Here is a 9,775-nt window from a genome sequence, read left to right as displayed (position 1 = left end):
AACCCACTCCTTTAAAGGGGGATTTGCAGTGGAATCCGGATCAATGAAAAAAGCACAACCTTGCTCTCCCTCAACACTCTCAACCGCCTAACAGTACCCACATCCAACACTGCAGCACATAGATAAACTGCAATCTGGAAAGTGTTTATGACTGTTGGGGCAAAACATCCACATGTAAGTATCACCGGGAGTCCGAGCATGTGATGGTACAAATGTCCTCTCAAAGATGAAGATGGTGTAATGCCTAAATGTGTTGAGAACCAGTTTAAAAAAATCTATTATCTGAATTTTTGTAGACATACTAGTAGTTTCTTCTATTTGTTTTATCTTCTGTTTCTTTTCAGTTTAGCATTTAAGTGCATTTAGCAATATATATATATATATATTTTAATAGGTCTTAACACCGGTAGTACCAGTGAAAGCACAGACAATTTACTGTAGTCTGCTAAAGGGGGAGTTGTAAGTTATTAATCTTAAAACATTCAAAAGTATATAAAAACATTTTTAGAAATGTTATTGTTAAGTCAAAGATGGCCTGTATTGTATTGAAGAAATGCTGTATCAACTGAAGTCAACATGTTAACAAACTGAGTCTGGACCTTATTTGATGATGAAACCACCATATATTTATATATAAAACGAAATCACCAAAAAAGTGCAAACAGGTGTCATGACAGATTGTAGTAGTTCATTAGAGAGTGATATTATACCCCTTTCGTCAAACTGACAGGTCATTAATTATTCATGAGCTCCGGAAGTAATTAAATTATTCATGAGCTCCGGAAGTAGGAAGTAATTAAGTAATAAAAATATGATATTCATAAAAATATGATATTCATAAAAATATAATTGATTATTTAGAAAGTTTCTTATATATCAAAATAGCATTCTTTTATTTCTTTAAGCAATTAAATTTTATTTTTATTTTTTTATGCTCAAAAAACGCCATCTGGTGGCGGGTCAGTGTGTGTGTGTGTGTGCGCGCGCCCGCGCGCGCCCGAGGCTGTGTGTCTGGGCGCGCGGGGGCGCGCCCGTGTCTCCGGACCGTGCTCTCTCGGGCTCCGTGCTCATGTGTTTAAAAATGTATTAAACCATATTAAAATTGTTTAGTTAAACTTGTGCTTTTGTAACGTTCAGTATGGCCACAAACACATGCTGCATGCCTTGGGGGAAAACTTTATTTCGATTTATATGCATTTGTAGATTTAGAATAAAACTCATACTCAGAAAAAACTCGCGATCCCCTAACCCTCCTTAGACACATAAGCAGGGAAAACTCCTTAAAAAACCCTCCGCGTTTTCTCCAAAACCCTACAATAACTTGTTAGGGTACCCCCTCTATTCCCAAAACCTTATATTCGATAACAGGAGAAATCCTGAAAAAATCCTTAGTCTTTTTTCTCAAATTCAGCGCCCCGCGGCTCCCTTCATGCTCAGCCAAACAAAGCCAAAACTCCTTTAAAAAATTCTCCGCGATTTCTCCAAAACCCTACAATAACTTGTTAGCTACCCCTCTATTCCCAAAAACCTTATATTCGATAACAGGGAAAATCCTTAGTCTTTTTTCCTTCAAAAACTTCCCTCTTACTAGCAAGCTCTAAAATTCAACCCACACTCTAAGTTCTACCTCGCTCTTAATCTCCGATCCACAACTTCTTGCAGAGCACAATTTTTTCCTACTTGTTCGCTCCCCGCTCTGCTCCCGAATGCGCTGCTTACCTCGTTTGAAAATTCCCCCCTTAGACCAACTCCGCCTCACTGCGCCCCGCTGCCAATCACATAACCCTTGCACCGCTCCCTTTGCACCCCGGTTAGCCAATCCGCTCCAGGTCCGATTTTTATGATCTCCCGCTCAGGTTAAGACTACCCCCGAGCTCCCAGAAGACCCCTGCCTTCAGCCATATCAACAACTGGAACCGCTCAGACTGCTTGCGAGTTCGCATAGGGAGCGGCCGATTTCAACAGCAACTTGCGTCTCTTTCCTTATCCGCATATCATTCGGTAAGTGTTAATCTTCCTCTCTAACTACATTTTTGCATTTTCCTTTTTACCATTCTGTCAATCCTTTCATTTAAAAAAATAAATAAATATCACAATGGTTTGTAACAGGTACAATACACCATCCATCCATCCATTCGCCTCCACTTATCCTTTTCTCAGGCTCGCGCGGTGCGCTGGAGCCTATCCCACGTACAATACACTTTAAAATATATATAAGCTCCACTTTTAACTCCCGTAAAAGTTTATACATTACATGTCTACATCACCTATCATGGCCTCATCGGGTATCTCATATCATCTTGTTATTGTTATGTTATGCTCCTTTGATATTTTGCTAGTTTGCGTGTTTTAAAACTCTTTTTGTTTTTCTTTATATTTTTAGACCCAGATGTGTTAACCTGATCCCTGCGAAACACCAGCTCTGCGTGGATTTTGACCGCGAGTGACCGGATGTTGTTTCCGGCCTGAGGTTGCCTGAAATGCCGTGAGGCTCGTTTGAAAGATTGCGCCCGAGACCAACTCCGCCTCCAAGGCATGCCTACCTTTAGCTGCCACCAGTGAGATATCAGAGCCGGGCTCCACATATCCAATCAGGAGCACGAGCAAGACAGCTTTTGCAGACTCTCCAGAAATATACAAGTCCTTACCAACTGCTCTGCAACCCAGTGTTTCTGGTCCCCTCACTAACATCGCTTTTTGAGATATTTTTTATGAACCACCAAAAAAGCAATTTTACCCCACAGTACAGAAGACTGGGTCTGAGGGCAGCAGCGGGGACAAATGATTGTAATGAAGCGACGGACATTTCATGGCTGGTCTTGCATAATCGTGAGTTATTATGTCATATGGTGATAAGTACATAGTTTTGCAAGAGGCATACAAGCACTGTGGAAAAAGTAATCATAAAACTGTTTTTGTGAACACCCTACGTTATGCTTTAAAAAATGTGATACATGTAATGTGATCATCAAAGAACATGATTTTTTTTTTTTAACTTTTATTCTTATGCTTTTAAAGTATGTCAGATTATCTTAAAACACTTATTTGTATGTTATAATGTTTTTCTTACACCATGTGTAATTTTTATAGACACCTTATTCATTGTATCAATGTGTAATTATGTATCTTTGATAAATAAATAAAATATTTAATCTTGTATTTGTGTACTTTCTGGTGATTCAATAAAAAATTAGTCACATATCGCTCTGATAAACACAGATGGCTGAAAGAAATGTTTGATGGAACAAAGGAAACAAGTGTCTTGCTGCTAAACTTTTAAGTCACCATGGTTTAAATGAGAAAGTCTGTATGTAAAACATGAAAAACTCCATATCAGTGATATCTACAAAGGTGTACTCATTTCTTTGTAATGGTACTTTACTGTTCCAATGAAACAAAAAGAAAATCTCATTTTTAAAGTACATTTTTCGGCCATCCTGACCTATTTTCAGGGGCAAGAATGTTGATGTTAGACTGTGTTTTAAATCAGGTTGTGATCTTAAACTAACTATCACAGCACTGATTTCAGTTGTAATCTCAATTAGAATCCCAATTTGGCTTTTCTCCAGTCAGTGTTATGGTGAAATTGAACTTGTTCTTTTGTGTAATTGCACATGGCCCAGCAAAGGACCCCTTAGTAAGCTGTACAGCATAAGTTTTCAATTCACTTTTGTCAGAAAACTTCACAGTATGAGAAGTTACAGCACAGTTTCTCCAAGTGTGTGCTTCTTTTTCAGCCAGCGTGCTTTTAGAGCATCTACATTAGCTCATGTAGTAAAAGTACAATCAGTAAGTGTACTTTAACATTTGAGATTCCGAGTCACTCTTGCTTAGATCATGTGAACTATATCATGAACCTTTTTTTGTATAATGCATTAAACGTGTTCAAATCAGTTTAGTTAAAATAAATTGAAAATAATCTAGAGACAAGCAACTCCTTTTTAGCTTCTGTTATGTATTTACCTCTCACACCTTAATCTAGATGTTAGTGTTCTCAGAGTTAACATGTCTCATGTTGCCATGTTGTATTTCTAATACCCAGCCTCAGTGTTCGCCCTGTTCACCCTCAAATCCAAACACCAATGATCTAGATATTCACAACATTCATAAGGAGATTCTTAAGGTCTTAAGTTTTGTTGTTTTTATGTTTTACAAAAAAAAAACTTCACATTTTTTATATTTTTAAACGAAAGTGACATGCAAGGATATTTTTCTTTAGTGATGTTGCTTCAGCAATCTCAAATACTAATTATTCTGGGAATTTTTATGGTCAAACTATGTGATTTTCCAAATGTGTGTGTGTGGAGTAAAATGACCTTGTTCTTATGATGTTGTCACCGTGAATCATTTAGGATTAACAACACAAATTGTATCGATAGCAGAAACAGTCTTATAACTTATAATTCTCACACGTTACCGCTAGTTTTACAAACGCAGTCTTCTTCAGCTCTGTTTATGTAGCTTTTATGAAACTGATTTTCCATAGTACAAGTAGAATTTAATTTTTCTTTGCTCTCCAGTATAAATGCAATAATTTGCAGGCTTTTTACTGAAACTCTCACAATGCAACACTCAATGCTCAGAGCTTCATATATCAACAGCTCTGAAAATATCTTCTTTTTTAAAGTAATGTAGGACAGGATCTCTCACTCTCTGTGTCTCAAAAAAACCCAACTAAACTGGCAATCACCACTAAACAAATGAAAGTAGTTTATGGCTTTTTTTATCAGCTGCATTTCTTTCATTTATGTATTGATCCCATTGTTTATTGGTAATGCTTTTAGGTCACTGTTTTAGCATGTCTGCCTCACACTCCATTTAAACAGTTTAACAGATAGTGGGGTCTGGTAAGGAAGTTGGGGGGAAGCAGACAACTCCACAGGAAGAGTCTTTTTGTCTTTTCTCCACTGTAAAAGATAGCAAGGCAGTGTGAAACTTTCTTTGCGGGAAAGACAAAACTGAGAGCCATGCTAGGCTCAGTGAGAGACTCTGCTCACCCTCTGCCCCAGCGATGGCAGTCCCTCACCAAGCTTGATTTCTGTTCTTTGTCTTGATTAAAGAATGTTAGCTACCGCTCATCGCTTGTCTGCAGGCTTTATTAAACGGAAAACTTCCACAACAACCTCTAAACAGTGGTTTATGGCTTTTTGTCACCTGCAACATCATGTAACACTTGGATGTTAGATTCTTTTACCAGTCAGTGTTGTTAGCCCCAACCCCCAGGCTCCAGCTGTCTGAGCTCTAACCCTGGCTGCCAAATGTCCCCCTGAGGCCTTTGTGCCTTTTACCACCAGACTAAGTTTGTAGTCCTATCTACTAATATTATTTTATTTTTTTATTATAGCACAAGGTTCAGTTAGGTTACTACTTTGACTTCCTCAATTTGAGCACATTTCTGACCCGATACTTTATCAAGCTTTTACTCGAGTGTTTTTGACACTAGCAGCTGTACTTCTACTTAAGTGAAAATTGCCTGCAATTTTGCCACCGCAGTTGCCACTTTTCTGGAGTTTGTACACTTTTTATATTGAAACGTTCAACGTTTTACGTGTTATCCTTGATCACAGTTCTAAACAAGTTAACTTTCTTCACTTCAAAGTAACCCAAAAAAGAAACTATATGTCCAGTTCTCTTTACTCCAAACCTGGTTTAAGGCTATGCTGTTGTTGTGATATGGCCATACAAATAATATTAAGTTTAATTAATCTTTAAAAAAAATGGCTGCTTCATGGCTACCTGTTCAGAGAATTTGCAGACTTTTATGGAAACTGTCACAATGTAACACTCTCACTGTCAAAACAGGGTTGATCCATGTTTCTATGAACACTGATTAATATATCAACAGCTCTGAAAATCCTTTTTTTTAAAGTAAAGCAGAACAGGATCTCTGTATCTCTAAAAATCCCAACAAAACTGGCAATCACCTCTAAACAAATGGAAGTAGTTTATGGATCTTTATCACCTGCAACACCATGTAACACCTAGATGTTAGACTCTTTTACCATCACATTTGCAAGGGTTTATGTGTTATCCTTGATCACAGTTCTAAATAAGTTAACTTTCTTGACATAAAAGTATCCCAAAGAAGACAAATATATGTCCAGTTCTTTTTTACTCCAAACCTATTGATCGGATGGCTGCTTTCTACAAAGTTGTGTGTACCTCACAAGTCAAATTATACATTGTGATGGAGCAGTCACAATACACACGCATGAGACACAGTTTGAAAATATTAAAGCCAGAACTTACAAGATCAAAAACCTTTTACTTCATGTACAGGGTTTTATTTCAGGTATATAAACCATTACATTTGATTCAAGTAAAACAAATAATTACATTGATTCTTGTAAAGAGTTTCCAAAAAGGTTTTGACTGACAACAACGCTCACCTGGAGGATCAACACTCAGGCTAATGATGCTGATGGGGTTATTGCTCTGGGGATTTAGCAGGTGAGCTAAATCATGTGTAACATGTGAATTTCCTGAGTGTGGCATTAATAAAGTCTGTGTCTATGTCAAAGCTGACGTTTAAATTCCTTTTTAAATTTACCAACATTTCTTATTTGCGGTTAAGACTGTGACATGTTTTCACCATTTGAAAGCCAGAAGAGTGATCACTCTTGAAGCCTGGTTGCTGCAGAATACTAGGACTACTAGTACTAGTTCTAGTACTACTGCTACTCCACAAAGCACATTGTTCAGGAATTTCACAAATTTGCTTACGTCTAATGTGTTGGCTTACAGGTAAACTTGTTTTGCAGGTGGATAGGATGAAAACTTCCAGCATCACATAATGTTTTCCGATCAGTAGGTTTGGAGTAAAAAAGAACTGGACATATATTTGTCTTCTTTGGGCTACTTTTATGTCAAGAAAGTTAACTTATTTAGAACTGTGATCAAGGATAACACATAAACCCTTGCAAATGTGATGGTAAAAGAGTCTAACATCTAGGTGTTACATGGTGTTGCAGGTGATAAAGATCCATAAACTACTTCCATTTGTTTAGAGGTGATTGCCAGTTTTGTTGGGATTTTTAGAGATACAGAGATCCTGTTCTGCTTTACTTAAAAAAAAAGGATTTTCAGAGCTGTTGATATATTAATCAGTGTTCATAGAAACATGGATCAACCCTGTTTTGACAGTGAGAGTGTTACATTGTGACAGTTTCCATAAAAGTCTGCAAATTCTCTGAACAGGTAGCCATGAAGCAGCCATTTTTTTTAAAGATTAATTAAACTTAATATTATTTGTATGGCCATATCACAACAACAGCATAGCCTTAAACCAGGTTTGGAGTAAAGAGAACTGGACATATAGTTTCTTTTTTGGGTTACTTTGAAGTGAAGAAAGTTAACTTGTTTAGAACTGTGATCAAGGATAACACGTAAAACGTTGAACGTTTCAATATAAAAAGTGTACAAACTCCAGAAAAGTGGCAACTGCGGTGGCAAAATTGCAGGCAATTTTCACTTAAGTAGAAGTACAGCTGCTAGTGTCAAAAACACTCGAGTAAAAGCTTGATAAAGTATCGGGTCAGAAATGTGCTCAAATTGAGGAAGTCAAAGTAGTAACCTAACTGAACCTTGTGCTATAATAAAAAAATAAAATAATATTAGTAGATAGGACTACAAACTTAGTCTGGTGGTAAAAGGCACAAAGGCCTCAGGGGGACATTTGGCAGCCAGGGTTAGAGCTCAGACAGCTGGAGCCTGGGGGTTGGGGCTAACAACACTGACTGGTAAAAGAATCTAACATCCAAGTGTTACATGATGTTGCAGGTGACAAAAAGCCATAAACCACTGTTTAGAGGTTGTTGTGGAAGTTTTCCGTTTAATAAAGCCTGCAGACAAGCGATGAGCGGTAGCTAACATTCTTTAATCAAGACAAAGAACAGAAATCAAGCTTGGTGAGGGACTGCCATCGCTGGGGCAGAGGGTGAGCAGAGTCTCTCACTGAGCCTAGCATGGCTCTCAGTTTTGTCTTTCCCGCAAAGAAAGTTTCACACTGCCTTGCTATCTTTTACAGTGGAGAAAAGACAAAAAGACTCTTCCTGTGGAGTTGTCTGCTTCCCCCCAACTTCCTTACCAGACCCCACTATCTGTTAAACTGTTTAAATGGAGTGTGAGGCAGACATGCTAAAACAGTGACCTAAAAGCATTACCAATAAACAATGGGATCAATACATAAATGAAAGAAATGCAGCTGATAAAAAAAGCCATAAACTACTTTCATTTGTTTAGTGGTGATTGCCAGTTTAGTTGGGTTTTTTTGAGACACAGAGAGTGAGAGATCCTGTCCTACATTACTTTAAAAAAGAAGATATTTTCAGAGCTGTTGATATATGAAGCTCTGAGCATTGAGTGTTGCATTGTGAGAGTTTCAGTAAAAAGCCTGCAAATTATTGCATTTATACTGGAGAGCAAAGAAAAATTAAATTCTACTTGTACTATGGAAAATCAGTTTCATAAAAGCTACATAAACAGAGCTGAAGAAGACTGCGTTTGTAAAACTAGCGGTAACGTGTGAGAATTATAAGTTATAAGACTGTTTCTGCTATCGATACAATTTGTGTTGTTAATCCTAAATGATTCACGGTGACAACATCATAAGAACAAGGTCATTTTACTCCACACACACACATTTGGAAAATCACATAGTTTGACCATAAAAATTCCCAGAATAATTAGTATTTGAGATTGCTGAAGCAACATCACTAAAGAAAAATATCCTTGCATGTCACTTTCGTTTAAAAATATAAAAAATGTGAAGTTTTTTTTTTGTAAAACATAAAAACAACAAAACTTAAGACCTTAAGAATCTCCTTATGAATGTTGTGAATATCTAGATCATTGGTGTTTGGATTTGAGGGTGAACAGGGCGAACACTGAGGCTGGGTATTAGAAATACAACATGGCAACATGAGACATGTTAACTCTGAGAACACTAACATCTAGATTAAGGTGTGAGAGGTAAATGCATAACAGAAGCTAAAAAGGAGTTGCTTGTCTCTAGATTAGTTAAAATAAATTGAAAATAAACTGATTTGAACACGTTTGATGCATTATACAAAAAAGGTTCATGATATAGTTCACATGATCTAAGCAAGAGTGACTCGGAATCTCAAATGTTAAAGTACACTTACTGATTGTACTTTTACTACATGAGCTAATGTAGATGCTCTAAAAGCACGCTGGCTGAAAAAGAAGCACACACTTGGAGAAACTGTGCTGTAACTTCTCATACTGTGAAGTTTTCTGACAAAAGTGAATTGAAAACTTATGCTGTACAGCTTACTAAGGGGTCCTTTGCTGGGCCATGTGCAATTACACAAAAGAACAAGTTAAATTTCACCATAACACTGACTGGAGAAAAGCCAAATTGGGATTCTAATTGAGATTACAACTGAAATCAGTGCTGTGATAGTTAGTTTAAGATCACAACCTGATTTAAAACACAGTCTAACATCAACATTCTTGCCCCTGAAAATAGGTCAGGATGGCCGAAAAATGTACTTTAAAAATGAGATTTTCTTTTTGTTTCATTGGAACAGTAAAGTACCATTACAAAGAAATGAGTACACCTTTGTAGATATCACTGATATGGAGTTTTTCATGTTTTACATACAGACTTTCTCATTTAAACCATGGTGACTTAAAAGTTTAGCAGCAAGACACTTGTTTCCTTTGTTCCATCAAACATTTCTTTCAGCCATCTGTGTTTATCAGAGCGATATGTGACTAATTTTTTATTGAATCACCAGAAAGTACACAAATA

The 9,775-nt window shown here is 37.1% G+C and overlaps 1 long non-coding RNA gene across 1 annotated transcript; it reads left to right on the top strand.

Annotated features, from left to right (window-relative positions):
* Nucleotides 1–1,826: 1,826 nt before the first annotated feature.
* On the top strand, nt 1,827–3,157 carry LOC146653949 (uncharacterized). The gene is made up of 2 exons (XR_014907175.1): nt 1,827–2,001; nt 2,384–3,157. It is a non-coding gene; the product is annotated as an uncharacterized LOC146653949 (long non-coding RNA).
* The last annotated feature ends 6,618 nt before the right edge of the window (nt 3,158–9,775 follow it).

This window comes from Rhamphochromis longiceps, linkage group LG14 (assembly GCF_057381845.1).
Source record: "Rhamphochromis longiceps isolate RC_006_pf linkage group LG14, R_longiceps_female_GT1.1, whole genome shotgun sequence".
Classification (NCBI taxonomy): Eukaryota; Metazoa; Chordata; class Actinopteri; order Cichliformes; family Cichlidae; genus Rhamphochromis; species Rhamphochromis longiceps.
Note: the sequence above shows the minus strand (reverse complement) of the source record. Positions and strands in the feature narration are given on the sequence as shown.